Below are 24,056 nucleotides of genomic sequence, written 5' to 3'. Positions count from 1 at the left end.
CAGACACTTTTATTTGCCATAGAAAACTGAAAGTCAAAGGATCAGAATAGCATCGTATTTTTTCTTCCCAAATTATATGGTCAAGAGTCTTCGTCTTCTTAGAAGTACACAACAACTTGACAACTTGTCGCTCAGCTGAACGGAAGAGAGACATGATGTATCATTTGAGAGAGGGACCACCTATGAAACCCAGGTCTAGTCAGACTCCTATGTCAGTCGTCAAGCTTCCTTTGCTAACCTGGGACCGCATCCCTCCAGTGTCTTAAGGATTTGGTCCTCAGAGCTCCCCTTCGGGTGGCCGGTGGCGCGGCCCCCTACCAAGGAGCCCGGAGTGCTGTGCGGCCCCTTTAAGAGTCCAGCTCCTCCCCGCTCCAGGGAAAGTTGAAGCTTTTTCCGCCTCCTGGGAGGGTGAGAAGGGCCGGCTGCTGGAGCGGGGCTGCCGTCTTCCCGGAGCGCGAGACCCTTCCTTGAATCCAGCACTGGGACGTCTCGCCCTCTCGTGGCACTTGTTGCAGGTGACAGGTAGGTCCATGGCCCACGACCGTCCCTCCGCACTCGGTCCGGGACGCCTCCTGGGCCCCCAGCCCCTTTTCATTGCCTAAGCACCCCCATCCCCATCTAGGGGATCTGCGCTCTTCCCTTCCCCCTCCCAGTCTCCCAGTCTCGCCTTGTCCGGAGCTGACCCTCTGTCCCTTGTCCCAGTCCGCCTGGGCGGACCGCACCCCCGCGCTTTGACTCTCGTCAGCTGGGCGGTCCCTCCCCACCACTTTGCTTTCCCTTAGTCTCCCGGCCCTTTCCCCGGCCCATCCGTCGCCGCCGAGGGCTGTACCCCTCGGGGCTCTGCTTCCTCCTGTGTGAACGGCTTTTCCCGCCCTCGGGAGCCGGGGCCCCTCCCGGGAGCTGGCCCTAGGGGCGGGAGTGGGGCCGAGCTTCTAGCGGGAACTGCGCCCTCCTAGGCGTAGAGTCACCTTTTCAGCGGTATCTGGGCCCCGCATTGCTTCCGGCCCTCGGCCCTCACGGCGTCCACTTCCCTGGCCTCCGCGGATTCACCGCAGGTAAAGGCTGGAGGCCGGTTGGCCCCTAGTCCTGCTTCAGTGAGCACCCTCTGCACTTGGGGCTGAGGACCCGGCTGTGTGCTCTAGAGCTGAACCGCTTTATCTTGCCACCCTTAGGCTTCCTGGTGGCTCAGCAGTAAAGAATCCGCCTGCCAATGCAGGATCCCTGGGTCGGGAAGATCCCCTGGAGAAGGGAATGGCAACCCACTCCAGTATTCTTGTCTGAGAAATCCCATGGACAGAGGAGCCTGATGGGCTACAATCCATGGGGTCGCAAAAGAGTCAGACACGACTTAGCCACTAAAGGACAACTTACAGCGGTCAGCGAGATACGCTTCTGAAAGAGGGTCCTCAGAGCCCTCAGAAGAGACATAGAACGTTTCCATCTGTGATGGTTTGTAAAGGGGTAGAAAAGATGTCCCTCCAACCCTTAACGTTGAGTTGAGTAAGATGGTTGGAATTTTGGGTGCTAAAATCATTGGGTTAGAATTTTGGCGACTGAAACAGGTGATGTTTCTAATTAACCAAACTTTTCTTCCTGAGGTATCCTGCCTGCTTCTCCAAGAATCAGAGGACCTAGCATTCCAGAATACTGCTTTGGGCAGGGTTGATCCTAGACCTTGTACATTTGTGCCGGAAATTAGTCTTCAGTACATACTGTACCTCTTGGCTTCTTTTCTGCTTTCAGCTCCCCACCCCTCATAAGTCCATTAATTTTAAGGTGTTAATGGTCTTATGTGTTTACCCGATGGTCTGTGGAGAGAACAATGGTTAATGCAAAGAGTTGAGGCCCTAATGAAGTTTTTGGCTGTAGTTATAGTTGTTGGGTGGTTTTTTTTTTTTTTTTGCATATGTTGGGAATTCTAATATTAAAAGACCAGCAACTTGGCTTGTGAGACTTTTCCTGGCAGGGGATGGACATTTCTGATAGCACAATTTCAGGTGCCTCTCACTAGGTCAGAGCAGTGAAATGGAGTTTGGAGGCCTGTTCAGGGATAATTGGTCTGTGAGTGTATGTGACATTTCTGATTGATGCTTTCTGTGCTTTTCCCCTTAAAGCTGCTACTAATCAGGGTTGTTAGAATCTATTGAGCCAGGCACTGTGAGAAGTTCTTTATATAATTACCTCGCATAATCCTAATGATAACTGTATGTGTGAGGTACCACAATTATAAGCCTGAAGGCTCAGGCTTCTCTGGTGGCTCAGCAGTAAAGAATCTGCCTGCCAATGCAGGAGACACGGGTTCGATCCCTGGGTCAGGGAAGATCCCCTGGAGAAGGAAATGGCAACCCACTCTAGTATTCTTGCCTGGGAAATCCCATGGACAGAGGAGCCTGGCAGCCTAATAGTCCATGGGTGGCAAAAGAGTCAGATATGACTTAGTGACTAAACAACAACATAATGAAAGGGGGACTCTGAGAGTTTAAGTACCTTGACTCAAATCACCCAACTGATGAGGGCCAGAGCTGGGCCATCTGACTGCAGCTGAGCTGTATTCTTCTCCCCTATCACACCAACTCTGCTGTCTTAGATTTTAGGAACACTAAATAGCTCACAGATGAGGACTAAGTGATGAAAAATTTCCCTTCCAAGCTAAAGCCTAAGTTTTGGTCCTTGATTCCACCTCAGAGGGACTGCAGAGACTTTGGAGCATTTACATCACTGGTGGCTCACCCATTTCACTTCCATTGTGGGAATGCTTGCCACATTGCCACTATAAGCACATCCCCCCACCCCGCCCCGTGTACCCAGGTGAGTGAACCTCCAGGGCTCAGAAGGAATTGTCCTGAAGTTAGAGAAGGTGACCCTTGATTCTAGGGATGTGTGCCTGGCTCAATTTTTTCCTTTTCCGCTAGGTAGGGGAGAAATGAGGGTGTGGAAAGTGGTAAGGATTTCCCAATAGCCATGCCAGAACATGTGAGCCTGAGTGTGGACTTGTTTTATCATGGAATGGATGGACTACCTTCGGGAAGAACAGTCCGTGAGAAAATTTCCCTCCTGATCCCATCTCTGGGTCTTTGCTTAAATTACTCTTTTTTTTTTTTCTCTCTCTCTCTCTCTCTCTTTTTTTCCCTGAAGCGATAACTTTGTCACCCATACCCACTTCACTGCCATTAATTCCTATTATCAAGATTTAGCTCTAAAGTCACCTCCTTTGGGACAACCTTACTGAACACACAATTCCTTCCCCTAAGCAGAATTGCCAGTTATTCTGTGTCCTAAAACTCTTTGTTAACACCTCAGGAAAATCCCTTAAAACCTCTCTCAGTTGATTTTCCTGGAAAAGTAAATAACAACCCATGACAGTTTTCTTGCCTGGAAAATCCCATGGACAGAGGAGCCTGGCCAGCTACAGTCCATAGGGTCAAAACATGACTAAGTGACTGAGTACATGCTGACTACAGTTGGTTTTCCATCTCGAAGTTTGTAATCTAAGACAAGGTCTAGATCTTGGAGCTCCCTTTGTTTTGAGCACAAGAGGTTAACAAATATTTGTACAAGGACCTGGGGATACCATCCCTTCAAGGGCCTGAGGTCAGGTGATGATGGGATTGAAGTACAGAAGACACCTTTTTTTTTTTCATTTATTTTTATTAGTTGGAGGCTAATTACTTTACAATATTGTAGTGGTTTTTGTCATACATTGACATGAATCAGCCATGGATTTACATGTATTCCCCATCCCGGTCCCCCCTCCCACCTCCCTCTCCATCCGATTCCTCTGGGTCTTCCCAGTGCACCAGGCCCGAGCACTTGTCTCATGCATCCAGCCTGGGCTGGTGATCTGTTTCACCCTAGATAATATACATGTTTCAATGCTGTTCTCTCGAAACATCCCACCCTCGCCTTCTCCCACAGAGTCCAAAATTCTGTTCTGTACATCTGTGTCTCTTTTTCTGTTTTGCATATAGGGTTATCATTACCATCTTTCTAAATTCCATATATATGTGTTAGTATACTGTATTGGTCTTTATCTTTCTGGCTTACTTCACTCTGTATAATAGGCTCCAGCTTCATCCATCTCATTAGAACTGATTCAAATGAATTCTTTTTAATGGCTGAGTAATATTCCATGGTGTATATGTACCACAGCTTCCTTATCCATTCATCTACTGATGGGCATCTAGGTTGCTTCCATGTCCTGGCTATTATAAATAGTGCTGCAATGAACATTGGGGTGCACGTGTCTCTTTCAGATCTGGTTTCCTCGGTGTGTATGCTCAGAAGTGGGATTGCTGGGTCATATGGCAGTTCTATTTCCAGTTTTTTAAGAAATCTCCACACTGTTCTCCATAGTGGCTGTACTAGTTTGCATTCCCACCAACAGTGTAAGAGGGTTCCCTTTTCTCCACACCCTCTCCAGCATTTATTGCTTGTAGACTTTTGGATAGCAGCCATCCTGACTGGCATGTAATGGTACCTCATTGTGGTTTTGATTTGCATTTCTCTGATAATGAGTGATGTTGAGCATCTTTTCATGTGTTTTTTAGCCATCTGCATGTCTTCTTTGGAGAAATGTCTGTTTAGTTCTTTGGCCCATTTTTTGATTGGGTCATTTATTTTTCTGGAGTTGAGCTGGAGGAGTTGCTTGTATATTTTTGAGATTGATCCTTTGTCTGTTGCTTCATTTGCTATTATTTTTCTCCCATTCTGAAGGCTGTCTTTTCACCTTGCTTATAGTTTCCTTTGTTGTGCAAAAGCTTTTAAGTTTAATTAGGTCCCATTTGTTTATTTTTGCTTTTATTTCCAATATTCTGGGAGGTGGGTCATAGAGGATCCTGCTGTGATTTATGTCGGAGAGTGTTTTTCCTATGTTCTCCTCTAGGAGTTTTATAGTTTCTGGTCTTACATATTAGATCTTTAATCCATTTTGAGCTTATTTTTGTGTATGCTGTTAGAAAGTGTTCTAGTTTCATTCTTTTACAAGTGGTTGACCAGTTTTCCCAGCACCACTTGTTAAAGAGGTTGTGAAGACACCTTTTTGAGGCACTTAAATCTACAGCTAGGACTTTGCACTTAAATGTCACCTTAGTGAGGTCTTCCCTAACCACCCTAATTAAACTTATTTAAATAAATTTTAAAGGTTTAAGTCCTTTTTTGAACATTTTGTTGATATATGCCCTTCCACTACCTTATTACTCTAATGTAATATTTTGTGTATTTTATTCATTTTTCTTTCTTGTTTTTCTTTTTCTTTTCTTGTTTTCATTCTTATTCATTTTTCTTTTCTTCTCCTTCCATAGTGTACGTTCTATGTGGGCAGAGATTGCTGTCTGTTTCATTCACCAGTGGACCCCAGCATCCATAACAGAGCCTGACACATTGTAGGTGCTTGCTAATATTTGTCAAATGAATTAATGAATGACATCACCATTGTAGGAATTGGCACTCTTTTATGTTCTCCTGGACCAGAAACTTAAGTGTCTCCAGTCTGTCCCAGGCCCAGTTCTCACACAATTCTGCTTTGAGATTGCATGCCTGATAACAACTTTGACCTGCTTGGAAGTACTTCCTCTCTCTTTTTTTAAGGCATGAGTCTCTGGATGGAAACTTCTAAAATTTAAAGTGGAAATGTAAAGATGCTATGCTTCTTGTGGTCCGCACTAGGAAGAGGGGTGTGACTTGTCAGATGTCTTAAGGCATTTATCCAGTGAGCTCAGTAAGAAGCTGGAGAAAGTTGCTGTGTGATAGGGAAGTGAACAGCTCAAAAGAATAAAAGATGCCTGACAAATTAAGCTTCTGGCCTCAAGTCACTCTTAGCCTTTTAGGCATGATGTGTTTAGTGGATTATTAACTTTATGAAAAAGCCATTGCTGATTACTGCTTGTGTGGTACTTGACAAGTTTTATACTAGGAGCATTATACCATGTGAGGAAACCACTATGTAACAGGAAAGAAAAAAAAGTACTGTTCTATTTAAATGTTTTGAAACATTCAGAAAAAAAATAAGGCTAGAATCTTTCCAAAGACAGCCTGGAAGGAGTTGGACTCTTGATACACTGGTAAATATGTGATTCTCCACCATTTAATGAATGATAACTTCCCTGAAACTGAAGTTTGTGCAAAAAACTTATGCCCAACCTCTTCTACTCAATTTATCTCTTCAACTTCTCAGTGTAGTGGAGTGACCCAGGGCTCAGTCCATGGACTTTTCTCTATCCAGAATCTTTCTAGAAGCATCCATCCAGCCCATTGGTTTTAAATACCATCTGTCGCTCCAAAATTTATGTCTCTGTCCCAAGCCTGCCTTCTAAGCTGCAGCCTTATAGATCTAATGAGCTATTAAGCATTCCTACTTGGATATCAAATAGGCATCTCAAATATTACATGGCCAAAATAACACTCTTTAAAAATTTTTTTATTGACATATAGCTGATTTACAGTGTTGTTAATTTTTGCTGTACAACAAAGTAATTCAGGTATATAGTTATGTATACATGCATATATATATATATATATATACAGATATATATATATATATATATATATATACACACACACACACACACACATTATTTTTGGCCCTACCACACAGCTTACAGGATCTTAGTTCCCAGACCACAGATTGAACCTATGCCCTTGGTATTGAAAGTGTGCAGTCCTAACCACTGGACCACCAGGGGATTCCCTATGCATTTTCTTAAAAACATTCTTTCCACTATGGTTTATCATAGGATAATTGAATATAGTTCTCTGCTATATAGAAGGACCTTGTTGTTTATCTATCCTCTATATAGTAGATTACATCACTACTTCCAAACTCCCAATCCATCCCTTCCCCAACCTCCTCCCTCTTGGCAGCCAACAGTCTGTTCTCTATGTCTCGAGTCTATTTCCAAAACAGGACTTGAGTCCTCTCAAATCCCTAGGTCCTTCCCTCAATCCTCCCCTGTCTCAGTAAAATGACACTGTCATTCATTCAAACCAAGAACCTACAGTCACCCTTGATTCCTCTCATTCTCTCACGCCCTCCCTATACCCAATTCATCAGCAAATCCTGTCCACCATGTTATTATATTCTGCCACATCTCCATCTCCTCTGCCTATCTCCCTAGTCCAAGCCACCACATACTGCAGTAAGCATCTCTACACAGTGCTTAATGAGGTATGTAGAGCTAGGTCAACACACAGGTATTTCTGCTGGACAGCTTTCTAGTAGGATAATTGTTGGGTCAAAGGGCATACACATTTAAAAAATGTGAATAGGCATCAGAAAAGTGGCATCCAAGAGGATTTACACTCTCACCACTGAGAGTGCTTTTCCTCATTCTCTTGCTGAGGATGGACAGTCTTTTTAATTTTTGCCAATCTGACAATGAAAAATAGTATCTAACTGATTTAACTTTCATTTATCTGGTCACTAGTAAGGCTGAGTATCTTCATGTGTGTTAGCTACTTGTATTTTTCCTGAGACTTGCTCCTCAATATCCTTCCCACATTTCTCTTTTGGATTATATATTTCATTTATTTATAAGAACACTATTTTTTAGGGATATTTACCCATCGTCTGTTATACAGTGCAAGTTTTTTTTTCTCTTTAGTCTGCCATAGTCATAACTTTGTTCATGATGTGTACCCCTCTTGTAATCAGATAGAGCATACTATAAAACATTTAAAAACATGTTCATTAGATTTGGTAATTAGGATGTCAGTGACAATATCAATGCAGCAGGAGAGAGGCAGATTGTAGAGGGTTGGGGGTAGCACTTAGAGGGACTGATAGGGAATACGGTATACGTTTGCGGAGGCTTGACTCTGATGGGAAGGAGTGTTTCCCATAGACAGTGGAGCATAGGGGAGAAGAGAATGTTAATTTTGTTTCTTTTTAAATATAGGAGAGAGATGAACCCGTTTCAGAGCTTGATTGATGCCAGGTTGATTGATTTGGAGGATGCAGGAGGGTGGGGGCTTCAGCATGAAAGGTGAAAAGATGGGTCTTTGAGAAAGAGAGGTAGTTCTTCCATTGAGACAGGAGGGAATGAGAGCAGGATTGTTGGAGCTGTGGAGAAGGAATGAGCTGTGGAAGGACAGGATTTTGGAGAAGATCCCAACTGATGAGAGTGGTGATGGGTTGGAACAGCATTTGAGAAGGATGAAAAGAGGAGCCCCTTAGTGGCAAATCATCCAGATTGCCACATCATAGTGAGCCCAGAGAGGCTTGGATAACTTGAATTTGTCTCCTTCCAAGTCACAGAATTCTGTATCTATTCTCTCCAGAAGTACTCATCAGCCCAGGTGTAGGAACAAAGTGGATACTATCTAGTTTGGGGGATATTTCTGGGTGGCTGTGGCAGAAATATAAGAGGGTAGGAAATTGGTCAGTGCTGCCAGAATAGTTGAAGTGATGGACCACTGTGGCTTTCATATCTGTGTCTATCTAAACCTAACTTGATGTTTAACAATTCAGTAAGAGATGGAAAATTTCCTTGACTTCTGCACTGTTTCTTGTTTGTACCTCTGTCAACTCAGGCATAAGAATAGCATTAGTGGGACTTCCCTGGTGGTCCAGTGGCTAAGAATCCTCATTGCCCAATGCAGGTGGCCCAGGTTCAGTCCCTGATCAGGGAACTGGATCCCACATGCCACAACTAAGACCCAGAACAGCCAAATAAATAAATAAATGTTTTTTCTAATAGCTTTAGTTTTCAGTGTCTTTAAACTATTGCTTATCACTTTTCAGAAAATATAGATTTATTTGGACTTCCCTGGTGGTTCAGTGTAAAGAATCTGCCTGAAGTGCAGGAGATGCAGGAGACTTGGGTTCGATCCCTGGATCAGGAAGATCCTCTGGAGGAGGGCACAGCAACCCACTCCAGTATTCTTGCCTGGAGAATTCTCATGGACAGAGGAGCCTGGTGGGCTATAGCCCATAGGGTCACAAAGAGTCAGACATGACTGAAGCAATTAAGCATGCATGCCTGCATGGGTTTATTTACTCAGAGTCAACAATGTGCCAGTTTTTAGACTAAGTGCTTGAGATGGAGTGTATAAGAAGGTAGATGATGCCCTTTTTTGGGAGTAGAACTTATTTCAATCAGGGAGTAAATGTTTTAAAAAGGAACATATTTTATAATCAATGATTTAATTGCAATTGTGATAAGTTTGTATGAAGTTTTATTTTTTATAAATCAAATTTAAATTTATTTATTTTAATTTTTATTGGAGTAGAGTTAAATTACTGTGTTAGTTTCTATTTTACAGCAAAGTGAATCAGTTATACATATATCTACTTCTTTTTAAGATTCTTTTCCCATATAGGTCATTACAGAGTATTGAGTAGAGTTCCCTATGCTATACAGTAGGTCCTTATTTGATCAAAACTGTTTTGCATTTGCTAACGAAGTGTGAGGGTACTTCTTACATCTTCCCTTTTAAAATTGAATATTGTCTTTAAAATTTTGCTTAATCGATAGGCAAACATAAAAAAAAAAACTTTATTACCAGTAAGAGTGAAACTTTTTTTTTACATCTATTGGTCATTTGGCCTTCTTCAAGAACTCATGCTCTTTACTTATTGTATACCTCCCTCTTCTTATTTTTAGTAGATCTTTCTTTCCATGTTTAAAACCATTAGCTACCTTTCTCTCTCTCCTCCCTTATCTCTGGTACACTAAAATTTACTTTACCCAGTTTCTCTGACCATTCCCTTTTGATCTGCTTTAAACTTCTTTCTTGCCTGCTTTGGAAATGTTGGTGTGCTTAGGGATCTGACTACATTTTTATTACTTGACCTAATAAAAAATAACATAAAGATTCCATTCTCCTCTCCATATCCTATTTTCCACAGGTAACAATATTAAATTCATATCCTCTTTCAGACATTTTCCATGCCCATATGAAATATTTCTCTCCTCCCTCCCATTCATCTATTCATCCATCCTGTCTGCAGTTATATGTTACAAAATACAAATGGAATTATCATACCTATGTTCTGGAATGTATTTTTTACTTAACATTTGTGGCATGCTTTCAGTGTTAGTATATGTAGAACTAACTCTCTTTCTGTCTCCCTTCTTGGCTGCACTGTGTGTCATGTGCGTTCTTAGTTCCTTGACCAGGGATTGAACACATGTCCCCTGCAGTAGAAGCATGGAATCTTAACCACTGGGCCATCAGGGAAGTCCCTTACCTCTTTCTTTTTAACAGTGACATTGCATTCCATTATATGTATGTGCCATAGTTTATTTAATCAGTTTCATGTTGATGTTTAAATTGTATATTTTTTTTGCTGTTTTAAACACTGAGCATTCTTATGATATATATTTGTGCATCTACTTGAATATCAGGAGGATAAGTTTTTCAAGATGGAATGGCTCCATTAAAAAATAGTTAGTGTTGCTAAAGATTCAGAGATGTCTAGGATAATAAAAACTGACTACTATCCATTGGATTTAGGAGGTTGTTGGTGACCTTAGAGCAATTTCAGGGGAGTGGGGGTGGAATGCTAGACTTTGATGGGTTGGGAAATATTTGGGGATATGAGGAAGTGGAGGCAGTGGATATGGACAATTCCTTAGACAAATATGTCTCTGAAGAGAAAAGAAAGGGTGGTAGTAGGGGAAGAATTGAAATCCAGAGAAGTTTTTTCTTTTTTCTTTTTAATTTAGGAAGACTTAGATGTCTTTAAAGGCTGATGGAAAGAGATAATTGATAGAGCAAAGTCCTTACCAAATAAAGTCCTTATGCCAGATGGGAGAGAATCCCAGAATGGAATGGAGAGATTACCCTTAAACAAGAGGAAGGACATTACAGTTTCGAAGGAAAAAAAGTGAATAGATATAGTTAACAATAAATTTATAGATTTGGTGGCAGGAGCTTGTCTGAAGGTGTTTATTTTTCCCTATGATGGAAGAGGAAAGGTAATCCTCTTAGAGCAAGGGGTTGAAGTGGAGCAGGGTTTGGGATGGAGTATTGAGGTGCTTGTGGAAAGTTTGAAATACTGTGATGAGCAGGAGAGCAAGCTAGGACCACAGAAGCATTGCTGGAGTGTCAGACAGTGTTGAAGTGAGCTTGGCAACCAAGAATTCATATTGATCGTAATCCACCATATTGTGATTTTTTTTTTCTCTAGCAGATCTCAGTAGTCCCAGTGCAGCATAAAGCACAACAGTTGGGCTCTTCCAAGGTTGCGTTTTTATTAGATATTTGCAATGAAAATGGGTTATTGAGGATGATGACAAGAGTGCAGTTGAAACAATAGAATCCAAACTGTCTAGGAAAAGAAGTGAAGACAGGAAGGAGCTGACATAGTGGAAGTGAAAGGTCTCCGAGTACTACCTCCCCACCATGAGGTCTGAGAATTGGTGTAGGGCTGGGAGAGGTCATTGAATGAACAGGCCAGAAGGACAGGCAACTGTAGCTAGAGTAGGGTATTTGAATTAATGATATCAAATGTAGAGAAGTCCTGGGTGATAAACTTTTGGGTGTGGCTAAATATGATCTATAGTATTTTTAATGCCAGCTCAGTCATTCAACAAGCATTTATTGTGTGCATATTATGTACCAGACAGCAGTCTTGGCACTGAAAGGCACAGAGATGAACAAAACAAAGTCCCCTCTCTCATACAGTTAATTATCTAGTGAGGGGGAATATTCATTTTTATAAAGTGAAAGGGCACCCTCATTGATATGCTGATTACTGATTGTGTAGTTCTGTTTAGAAATAATAGTAATACCAAGGTCAAATGTTTATGTATGTGGAGCTAGGAAAGTCCATCTAGACATAGTGCCTTCCTTTATTGTAAATTTCATTAACTGAATAATGAAAATTAAATTATCTTCCCTCCTTGGAACTTTTAAAGGTACTTTATTTGCTATGTCACAATTGAAGATAAAACAAATATATACACATGAAATTTGAATATTTTAGCAGTTTTAATTTTTTTATACTTTAGTAGTTTTTATAGTATTTTTTAATATTAGGATATTGCTTCTAGCTGTTGACCAGATGTTGATAATACATGTACTAATCTTGCTCTAGGGATTTGATGTAATGTGTAATTATGATTAAGTGGTTTAGGAGGCAAAGAGAGCTTGTATGTTAATGTTGTATTTTTATTTTATATTCTCCAATTTACACCTACTCTTCTGCTTACATATACTCATATATACATTTATTAATTTTATATTTGAAGGAAATTAGCATTTATTTTATGTCTTATAGGCCTTAAATAACACCTTAAAATTGTCTGCCACATATATAGTTCAATTCAAGTTCGACTACAGGTTATTTCATTGTGTTTAAAGTTTCTGTGGCCATGGCTAGATCACAGCATCCCTAAAATTAAAAAAGAAACCAGATGCATGAAATCACAGCTACGTGTGAACATGGGTTGAATTAGTCATGAACCATCATGATTTCTTATTTAAGGGGACTGTGTGGGTGATTTTTAGGTGATGTGTCCTGCAAGAAAGAATTAGATGCTAGCTAGAGTTCAGTTTAGAAATCCCCACCATCTCTGACCCAAGCATGAGAAGAGGGTCTTCCCTGAGGGGCATGCTGGTTTATCAAAGCTGGTTGACTGAGGAAAGATAATGGAGTTTCACACCGTGATGGTGATAAAGCTTATTGAAAAATGATGTGTCCACTCTCTCTAGACTTAAAAAGTGTTTTATGCGTATAAATGACCTGGGTTTTAAAGCATTCTGTTCTTTTTCATATGTGCTCAGTCATGTCTGACTCTTTGTGACCCTTTGGACTGTAGCCCGCCAGATTCCTCTGTCCATGGAATTTTCCAGGCAAGAATACTGTATGTGTAGATTTGCTCCATTGGTGGTCTTGTGGGGGTCTGGACTCTAGCTGACCACTGGGAAGCCTCAGTTGCCCTTTTGTTTTGGAGCCTTGATTTTTGCTCTTTTTTGTCTCCGCTTTTGCTTTTCTACTTTTTGATACTGCTTTTTAAATTTCTGCTATCTTGTTCTATATATCTTTATATTCCCTGGTGGCTCAGATGGTAAAGCATCTGCCTGCAATGCGGGAGACCCAGGTTCAATCCCTGGGTCGGGAAGATCCCCTGGAGAAGGAAATGGCAACCCACTCCAGTACTCTTGCCTGGAAAATTCCATGGACAGAGGAGCCTGGTAGGCTACAGTCCATGGGGTCGGGAAGAGTCAGACACGGCTGAGCGACTTCACTCACTTCACTATGTATCTTTATGAGTCACTTTAAATGCAGTCTGGGACAGTGTATAAATATCTTTTAAACTTATCATTTCTAATTACTAACATTTGCTTAATGTTTATGCTTGTCAGCTACTTCCCTGCAGAGAGGTATGGTGACTTTGTATCTGGGCAAGAATGCTGATTTGATTTCTCAAATTTCATAGTAAGCTGTCAAAACTGCAATTTGCTCATATATTTTCTAAAGCATATGGTTAATAATAATAAAATTAAACAGCTACCAAAATTGAATGCTTATTCTAAACCAGGCACTATGCTGTGCCCTTTACTCGTGAGTGTACTTGAATCCTCATAGCTTTAAGTGGCTCTTATTATTAATCACTTTTTGCAGATGGGGAAACAGATTCAGGGAGGTTGAATAACTGGCTGAAGGTTACACAGCTAAAAGGTAGTGAAGCTATGATTTGAACCGAGCTCCAGATCCAGTCCTTGTAGGCACTTTTCTATGCTATACTGCTTTTAATTAGAAATCTAGCAAATCGGGACTCCAAGTCCTAGTAGAAGTGGCTGTTCTGTGTTATAGAACATTCACAGGTCTGGCAGATTTTACCTCAGTGTTAAATCTTCAGTATGGCCCCTTTCCATCTCTTCTATCACTGCCCTCTACTTTGGGCTCTCATTGTCTTCCCCCTGGGTTTATACTAGATCCTCCTCAAATCTATATTCTGCAAAACTGTCAGAGTGATCTAACGAGTCCTTGCCTTCCTGAAAAGTCTTCAGTTGTTCCCATTGTCCAAGGCTAATTATCCATGTCTCTGAGCAAGGCATATCAAGCTCCTCCTTGGATCCCCATTTGCCTCTTCCACATCCTTCCTTACAACTTGCTATACAATATCACTGCATTTCTTGCCTGTACCACATTGCTTTGTGCCTCTATGCTTATGTTTTTGCTTTTGTAAATGCTGTGCCCTCTACCTCATTAACCATCTGGTAGATATTTACAACCATTTCATGTGCTGCTGCTGTTTTATTCTAGTTCCCTTCCTCCAAGCTGGAATAGGTGCCCCAACTTGGCATTCTCATAATACCCTGTGTGTATATTTCTTTGATTACCATGTTCTTTTATGACTGTAAGTATTTCCTTCAATAGACTGTGTGTTCTTTGTGGGCAGATACTCTGCATTGTTTTGTGAGCACAGCACTTAGCACATAGTTGGCCTTCCTAACTAGTCAGCAGTTTTGTAAACAGTGCAGAATACAGAGCTCCAGGTCAGGGAAAAAGTAGAATTTCGAAGGCCTAAAACCACACAGACATTCAGAGATAACTACCAGTACAGGAGAGGGAGATCTCACAGAATAATCTTTGGGGCCAGATACATTTACATCATTTAATCTAGGAGCCAGAAGGGACTTCAGGGGACGAGAGTGGGAGTCTGTATCCAAGAAAAATTGGAAAGATCTGAGAATCTAGACTTAGCACCTTTGCAATTTGAATCTACCTTAAATTATCTGAGCAACCTTGACTAGATATAGAAGACAAACACATTATTAAATGGTTAATAAACATTTAGATTTCTTTTCTTAGACAGACATCACCTTAAAATTGAAAGGGACGATTGATAAAATAACCAACACAGTATCCTAATGTAAAACTTTTTGTTGACTGTAAGCAATGTTGCATGTCACTCAGCTGTTACCAACCAAGAGGATGTTCTCAGCTGGTGCCTTTGTGTATAGATGGCTGGATCCAAACAAGGGGATTTAGGGAAGCCCTGCATCCCTGGGAACTTTCTTTTCTACATGGAGTCTTTTTTGGGGGGCGAGGGTGAGTTTGGCAGGCTCACCACATAACATGCTTTGGCTTCATTTCTCCATGCTCTAAAATCCTCTCTCTTTTACCTTTAGATTTTAAAATAGTTAGTTCTTTTCCTCCAAAGTGGGCTGGATTTTGCTAGGTATGCTTCACTCATGTTTTGGAAATCCACACACATAATAGGTATTAATTCTGACTGTGCTAGATTGGTCTGCTTCAGATATGGTAATTGCCTTCATCACAATTAGCTAATAGAGTCCACTGCGGATTGTACCTTATGGCAGCATGAACTTCATTCATTAAACTACCCTACTTGCATCTGGGCAACTGCATTATAGTCATCAGAATGATTTATTCTTTCCTAATTAACATATAACTATATGTAAGCAGAATCATGATAATACATGGCAATTAGTAGGAATTGTTTCTCTTCACCCTCCTTTAAGCAAATTGTTTCCCAACTTTTTGATCACTCTCCCTTACCAGCAAAATTTTTAATCACCTCTAATATACTCAAGGGCTTCCCTGGTGTCTCAGTGGTAAAGAATCTGCCTGCCAAGGAGGAGACCCGAGTTCAATCCCTGGGTGGAGAAGATCCCCTGGAAAAGGAAATGGCAACCCACTCCAGTATTCTTGCCTGGGAAATCCCATGGACAGAGGAGCCTGGTGGGCTACAGTCCATGGGGTCACAAGAGTTGGACATGACTTAGCAACTAAACAACAACAACAGATACACATAAATTTATTTACAAACTATATATTTCTCACTGTCCCAATATTTTATAAGGCATTTACAAAAATAAAGAAGGGTATGAGATGAAACAAGTCCTCTTTAAGATTAATTTTAATATTTATTAATAGTGTAACAACTGTTGCTCTCACTTTGAGAGCAGTGACACTGTGGTGCTTCATTTGAACAAAATCTTGGTTTATGATACAGCTACCTGAAGGTCTGATTCTAAGTTGTTTATCTTAATACTTGATTTTTAAAAAAAAAATTATTTTTGGTTGTGTTGGGTGTTTGTTGCCACGCAGGCTCTTTCTCTAGTTGCATCAAGTGAGGCTACTGTTCGTTGCAATCCATGGCTTCTCATTGAGGTAGCTTCTCTTGTTGCGGAGCACAGGCTCTAGGTCACCTGATCTTCAGTAGCTGCAGAATTTGGGCTTAGTTGCTCCACAGCATGTGGGATCTTCCCAGATCAGGGATCAAACTCATGTCTCCTGCATTGGCAAGCAGATTCTTTACCACTGAGCCACCAGGGAAGCCCCTATACTTGAGTTTAATGACTGTTGTAGCTGAGAAAGGATACCTCACAAAACATATAAATCTAAAAATTAAAAAGTGCATTGTTGGATGCACTTACTAAATAACAGTATAAATATTAATTTCAGGAAACAGTTATACAAATGTTTTGTTCCATCTTCTCAGCTCTCAGCATGCTGTCTTTTTGTCTTTTTAGCATATATTTCAGTGCTCATGGCATATCTTCATTTGGAAGGGCTAGAAGATGAAATACATCTTTTAGGTAATAATTAAATAATAATAGAAAAAAATTTCAAATCTACTCTGTACTCTTTATAAAAGCCCCTTTGATAAAAAAAATTTTACTGTTTGAATGCATTTAAAGTCTCCTACTGCCTTAGAGGTATTTTGGGGGTATAAAGGTGCTGGTTACAAAACGTTTAGTTACATTTAACCTTTAAACTTTATTTATTTATTTATTTTACATTTAACCTTTAAACTTTAAAAAGTACATTTTTGAGTCATCATTTACATACAATAAGCTGTGCATATTTAAAGTATGCAATTTAATAAAATTTGACATCTCTGTATATCCATGAAACCATTACCAAAATCAAGAAAGTAATCATATCTATTACCTTCAGAAATTTTCCTTTTGCTATTTTGTAATCCTTTCTTGGAGGAACCTGGTGGGCTACAGTCCATGGGGTCATAAGAGTTGGATACCACTTAGTGACTAAACAAACCACACCAATCGTTCCTTCCTGTTCATCTCTATTATATATATCCCTGTTTTCTCACAACCACTGATCTGTTTTCTGTCACTATACATTATTTTTCATTTTCTACCAGTTTTATATAAATGAAATAATGTACTACTGTGTGTTCTTTTTTGTCTGATTTTTTTCAGTCAACATAATTAGTTTGCCATTCATCCATATTGCTATGTGTGTGTCAGTAGTTCAGTGTGTTCTATTGTTGAGCAATGTTCCATTATGTGGATATACCTCAAGTAAGAAAAATCCATTCACCTTTTCATGGGCATTTGGGTTGTTTCCAGTTTTTGGCTATTATGAATAATGCTGTTATTATCATTCACATGCAAGTCTTTGCATGGACATATGCTCTTGCTTTTCTTGGGTTAATACCTAGAAGTGGAAAGTCTGGGTCATATGGGAGATATATGTTTAACTTTTTGAGAAACTACTAAAATGTTTTCCATCATGGTTATATCATTTTATTAATACATTCCCACTGCAGTGTGTGAGAGTTCCAGTTGCTTCAAATTTTGGCCAACATTTGTTACATTTTTAGTTTTAGTCATTCTAATAAGTGAATAGTGGCATTTCATTGTGATTTTAGTTTGCATCTCACTAAGAATTAATGATGTTGAACATCTTTTCAGATGCTTATTTGCTATTTATATGTCTTTGGTGATACATTTGCCTAAATTTTTGGTTCATTTAAAAGGTTTAGAGTTTTTTGTCTCAAAAATCTTTATTTAAATAAAGATAAACATTAACACACATAAAGCATTGATTTTTCTTGGCCCTTGTGTCCCAATCCTGTGGTTTTTTTTTTTTTTTGGTAGGGGTGATTAGCAAAAACTACTTTTTTTTTTTTTTTAATTGGAGTATAATTGCTTTACAATGTTGTGTTAGTTTCTGCTGTACAACTAACATGAATCAGCTATAAGTATACATATATCGCCTCCCACTGGAGCCTCCCATCCCTCTAGGTCATCACAGAGCACCAAGCTGAGCTCCCTGTGCTATACAGAAGCTTCCCACTAGCTATCTATTTTACACAGGCTAGTGTATATATGTCAATACTACTCTCTCAATTTGTCTCATCCTCTTACCCCACACCATGTCTGTTCTCTACATCTACATCTCTATTCCTGCCCTGCAAATAGGTTCATCAGTACCATTTTCTAGATTCCATATATATGCATTAATATATGATATTTGTTTTTTTTTCTGACTTACTTCACTCTGTATGGCAGATGATAAGTTCAGCCATATCACTACAAATGACACATTTCATTCCTTTTCATGACTGAGTAATATTCTATTGTATATACATACCACTTCTTTATCCATTCATCTGTTGATGGACATCTAGGTTGCTTCCATGTCCTGGCTATTATAAATAGTGCTGCCATGAACATTGGGGTACATGTGTCTTTTTGAATTATGGTTTTCTCAGGGTATATGCCCAGTAGTGGGATTGCTGGGTCATATGGTAGTTTTATTTTTAGTTTTTTAAGGAACCTCCATACTGTTCTCCATAGTGGTTATATCAATTTACATTTCTACCAACAGTGCAAGAGGGTTCCCTTTTCTCCACAGCCTCTCCAGCATTTATTGTTTGTAGATTTTTTGATGATGGCCAATCTGACTGGTGTGAGGTGATACTGCATTGTAGAGTGTAGAGTTTTGAGAGTAACTTACATGTTCTGGATACAAGTCATTATCAGATATACTGTTTACAAATATTTTCTTCCAGTATATATAGTTTTTTTTTTAAATTTTCTTATTAGCATTTTTCAAAGAGCAGAGTTTTTAGTTTATGTTTTAGCAAGTTCTGGATCATGTTTTAGGTATTATATCTAAGAAATCTCTGCTTTTTTTGCATGTCTACCCAGTTTACTCAGCACCATTTGTTGAAAAGACTGTCACTTCTCCACTGAATTCCCTTGCATATTTTTTAAAAAAAAATTTATTTTTGACTGTGCTGGGTCTTCATTGTTGCATGCAGGCTTTCTCTAGTTGCGGTGAGTGAGGCCTATTCTTTGTTGCTGTGTGCAGGCTTCTCCTTGTGGTGGCTGCTCTTGTTGTGGTGCACAAGTTCTAGCTGGGTGGGCTTTAGTAGTTTGGGTGCTTTGGCTCAGTGGTTGTAGTACATGGGCCTAGTTGCTCCACAGCATGTGGGATCTTCCTGGACTAGGGATTGAACCCATGTCCCCTGCATTGGTAGGCAAATTCTTAACCACTGGATCACCATGGAAGCCCCTCCCTTACATCTTTATCAGAAATTAAGGGACTATAAACATAAGGATTTATTTCTAGACTCTGTTTTCTTCCAGTGTCTACCTGTTTGCTGCTAAAACACTCCCTTAATTACTGTAGATTTATAATAAGTCTTGAAAACAGATTGTGTAACTCTTCTAATTTGGTTCTGTGTATGTCTTGAACTTCACAATATGTTTTATAAATTGTTTTGCTTTAAGGAGTCAATTATATTTTTAAAGGTAACTTAAATAAGAAAATAATATTTTTTACCTGCATATTTTGGAGTAGGAAATGGCAATCCACTGCAGTATTCTTGCCTGGAAAATTCCATGGGCAGAGGAGCCTGGTGGGCTACAGTCCATGGGATTGCAAAGAGTCAGACACGACTGAGTGACTAACACACACACACCCCCACATATTTACTATAGCATGTGTTCTTCATTACTGTTTATAGATCCATATTTCTATTATTTCTATCTGGTATTATTTTACTTCTGCCTGAAGGACTTCCTTTAACATTTTTTTTATAGTTGCAGATCTGATTGTGATTAATTCTTTAAATTTTTGCATTTTAAAAAAAGGTCTTTATTTCACCTCTGTTTTTGAATGACATTTCACTGGGTTTAGAATTCTAGGTTGGCAGATATTTTCCTTTCAGTGTTTTAGAGATGTTCCACTGTCTTCTCGTTTGTATTGTTTCCAATGGTAAATTTACTTTCATCATTATCTTTATTCTTCTGAGTATGGTATGTTGTTTCTCTCCTGCCTCCCACCTGCTGGCTGCTTTTAAGAATTTCTCATTACCATCTTTCTAAATTCCATATATATGCGTTAGTATACTGTATTGGTCTTTATCTTTCTGGCTTACTTCACTCTGTATAATCAGCTTCAGTTTCATCCATCTCATTAGAACTGATTCAAATGAATTCTTTTTAATGGCTGAGTAATATTCCATGGTGTATATGTACCACAGTTTCCTTATCCATTCGTCTGCTGATGGGCATCTAGGTTGCTTCCATGTCCTGGCTGTTATAAACAGTGCTGCGATGAACATTGGGGTGCACGTGTCTCTTTCAGATCTGGTTTCCTCAGTGTGTACCATAACCCTATATGCAAAACAGAAAAAGAGACACAGATGTACAGAACAGAATTTTGGACTCTTGTGGGAGAAGGTGAGGGTGGGATGTTTCGAGAGAACAGCATCGAAACATGTATATTATCTAGGGTGAAACAGATCACCAGCCCAGGCTGGATGCATGAGACAAGTGCTTGGGCCTGGTGCACTGGGAAGACCCAGAGGAATCGGGTGGAGAGGGAGGTGGGAGGGGGGATCGGGATGGGGAATACATGTAAATCCATGGCTGATTCATGTCAATGTATGACAAAAACCACTACAATATTGTAAAGTAATTAGCCTCCAACTAATAAAAATAAATGGAAAAAAAGAATTTCTCATTATCTCTGATTTTTAAAAATTTGACTGTGCTGTCCCATGTGGTGCAGTTTTCTTTCTGCTTCTTGTGAAATTCATTGAGCTTCTTGGATCTGTGAATTTGTACTGTTCATCAAATTTAGGAAAAACTTGAGCCAGCATTTTTTCAAATATTTTTTCAGTGCCCAAATTTCTTTTGGTGACTCCAATGACATGCATATTAGGCAGCTGAAAGTTGTTCCACTGCTCATTAATGCTCTGTTTTCTTCCATGTTTTTTCTGTTTCATTTGAGTAGTTGCTATTGCTTTCAACTTCAATAATCTTTTCTACTACAATGTGTAATCTGCTATTAATCCAATTCTGTGTATTTTTCATCTCAGACATTTTTAATTAATTAATTTTAATTGGAGGCTAATTACTTTACAATATTGTGGTGGGTTTTGCCATACATCAACATGAAGACATTGTTTTTTGTCTCTAGGTTTGATTTGAGTCTTTTTAAAAACACCTTTCATGTCTTTATTTGGCTTTTTAAAATATGGAATACAGTTGCAGTAATTTGTAATAACTTTGCTAATTCTAACATTTGTGTCCATTCTTTGTCAGCTTTTGATTAATTTTTCCCCTCATCATAGACTGTATTTTCTTGCTTTTTTGCATGCCTGTTTATTTTTTATTGGGTACTAGATGTTGTAAATTTTACCTTGTTGGGTGCTGATATTTTTATATTAGTACAGATATGCTTGAGCTCTGTTCTTGGATGCACTTGAGTTACTTGAAGCAGATTAATCCTTTCATGCTCTTCTGTTTAGATTTGTTAGGCAGTGCACAATCTAGGACTAATTATTTCCCATTATGTAGGCAAGACCCTTCTGAGTACTCTGCCGAGTGCCCTGTGAATCATGAAGTTTTCCAGTTTGACTGGTGGAACAGGCACTATTTTTGGTCATGTTTGAGTGACAGGCACTGTTCTTTTGAATCCCTTCAGCTAGGGTTCTTTCTCTGGCCTAGTGTAATTTCCTCACAGGCATGCCACATTGTTGACCAGTCCTTTGCTGAATATGTGAGGGAGACCCTCTGTAGACCCTCTGCACTTCTCTCTGTGTGACTCTCTCAGATACTCTGTCTGTCCTGTGAACTCCAGCCAGACTCTCATCTCTGTCACCACAACTCAGGGAGTTCACTGGGCCCTGCCTGTATTTGTCCTCCCTGCACCATGGCCTGGAAATTCTCTGAAGACAATGAACCTGAAAAGTCAGAGGGCTCACCCTGTTTGCTTCCTGTCTCCCAGGGATCACAGTCCTCCATTGCCTGATACTCATTGTCTTCAAAATTACCATTGTTTTATATATTTTATTCATTTGGGGAGGTGGAGGGGGTCCAGGCAGGGTAAAAATCCATTCTTGGCCAGAAATAGAAGGCCACTGACATTTTATAATCCCCAATTTTCATGAGCAATTATAATTTGTAGCCCCATTTCAGTTCTAATTTTTCAAAAAAGTATATACATCATCATGTTTCTTGACATAGCTAGATCAGTTCTAAATATGTGTTCCAAAGTATACAGAATGACATGCAGCAATGCAAATCTTTCCATATCACTCATCAGTTTCTCTGTGAAACATACTATCATTTGCTTAATGATAGCAGTTTAATTTAGGGTTTCTTGGTTAAGTTAATGTCCTTTGAAAGACACTGGTTCACTTTTTCATTTTCAGTGAGCTATAAACTTTACCAAAATTGTCCATTGCTCTTGGCCCAAACAGCAAAATGCTTTTGTCATATCACTTAAGTGGGACACGACTGATGATGGAATAGGATTTATATGCAAAACCACCACATAATTATTACCCATAGGTTTAGAGGAATAATTTAATGCTGGTTCAGTCTTTTTGCCCTTAAGCGTGGGTCAATTTTTCTGGAATTCTCTGTCATCTCTAAAGTTGTCAGCATAGTTTCTCACTGAAAAAAAGGCCTGAAACTTTAAATTTAAATGCAGTTTAACTCACAATTCATCTGTATTCTTTAACAAAAAATCAATGTCACTTTGTAAGACCCAGTTACATCTTAAAGAACAAATGCACAAATAAAAACTGACAAAAATAAAAATAGCTAAGCCTTAGAGTTTAGCACTCTCTCTGTTCACATTACTTTAAACACTGTATATTTTAAAAACTCATGAAGCTTTATTATAAACCCAAGACAGTAGGTACCATTTTCTTCCTTTTACCAGTGAAGAATTTGGGAGCTTCCCAGGTAGTGCTAGTGGTAAAGAACCCGCCTGCCAGTGCAGGAGACATAAGAGACATGAGTTTGATCCCTGGGTTGGGAAGATCCCCTGGAGGAGGGCATGACAACCCACTCCAGTATTCTTGCCTAGAGAATCCCATGGACAGAGGAGCCTGGTGGGCTACAGTCCATAGGGTCACAAAGAGTCGGACACAACTGAAGCGACTTAGCACACAGGCACAGTTTTCTTCCTTTGACCAATGAAGAAATTGACGCCCTGGGAAGTTTAGTAGCTTACGCAAGGTCACACAGATAGTCATTAATGAACTTGGGATTCATATTCAGGCAGTTGGGGTCCAAAGGCCATGTTTTTGGCCTGACACCAGACTGCTTCAGGAATATGAAAACACTTTGCTCTCAGGTCTAGTGCCACTCTTTAGTTTCTGTGAGTTTAAATTTAAGCATATAAATACAAATAGATTTCTGGGTGAAGACATTCAGCAAAGTTTATTGATCTTATATAGTGTATCAGACACCGTGCCAAGTAAGCTCTTGGGGGTACTAAGTCCAGATACAGTGCTTACTTTCAAGAAGGCCACATACGGTAGAAGTTTCTAGTTTGAGAATAAGTATTACCATCTTCCCATTTACATGTGCCATGTGCATTGCATGTTTGAGAGAGGGAGGGGTACCGATATGCCCAACAAATTAAACACAAAAATATCTGTTTTATTTGCTGGCCACTACACGGACATTATTTGATGTTTTTCTAATTCACATCAGTTTCCGTTTTGGGAATACCACTAAGATTTTAAATCAAGCACTGTTCTCTTACAAGGAATTCTATGTCTTTGATGGTCTTTTTTTATATTTTGGTCATTGCCCAAGATCATATAATGAATAAAAATCTCTGCTCTATTTAGCTGGTCTTCAGAATTTAAGGCAATTCAAGAGAGCTCTCCCACCCCTTCTTGAAAAATAGCTCTGTTAGCATTGGTGTTAATGTTCTCTTAATCTACAGGAATAGGGTATAAAATAGATATATCTCTTTGGATAAATAATTCTTCATATGTTAATTATACCAAGATTATTGTGTTATTTGTTTACACACACATACTAAGTTTTTATCTGCTGTGCTATCAGTAATT

General features: G+C 39.6%; 1 protein-coding gene across 2 annotated transcripts in view; it reads left to right on the top strand.

Annotated features, from left to right (window-relative positions):
- Positions 1 to 392: 392 nt before the first annotated feature.
- The window catches only part of SYTL4 (synaptotagmin like 4), a 72,112-nt gene continuing 48,448 nt past the window's right edge, over positions 393 to 24,056 (top strand). Inside the window, exon 1 of one of the 2 annotated variants that reach the window (XM_070464662.1) lies at positions 393 to 522. The gene's annotated coding sequence lies outside the window, so the exon portion shown is untranslated. Of the gene's footprint in view, positions 523 to 16,447; positions 16,516 to 24,056 lie in introns of those variants that run through there. The other variant, XM_070464663.1, reaches the window with a different exon arrangement.

Source organism: Odocoileus virginianus, unplaced genomic scaffold (genome assembly GCF_023699985.2).
Source record: "Odocoileus virginianus isolate 20LAN1187 ecotype Illinois unplaced genomic scaffold, Ovbor_1.2 Unplaced_Contig_53, whole genome shotgun sequence".
Taxonomy (NCBI): Eukaryota; Metazoa; Chordata; class Mammalia; order Artiodactyla; family Cervidae; genus Odocoileus; species Odocoileus virginianus.
Note: the sequence above shows the minus strand (reverse complement) of the source record. Positions and strands in the feature narration are given on the sequence as shown.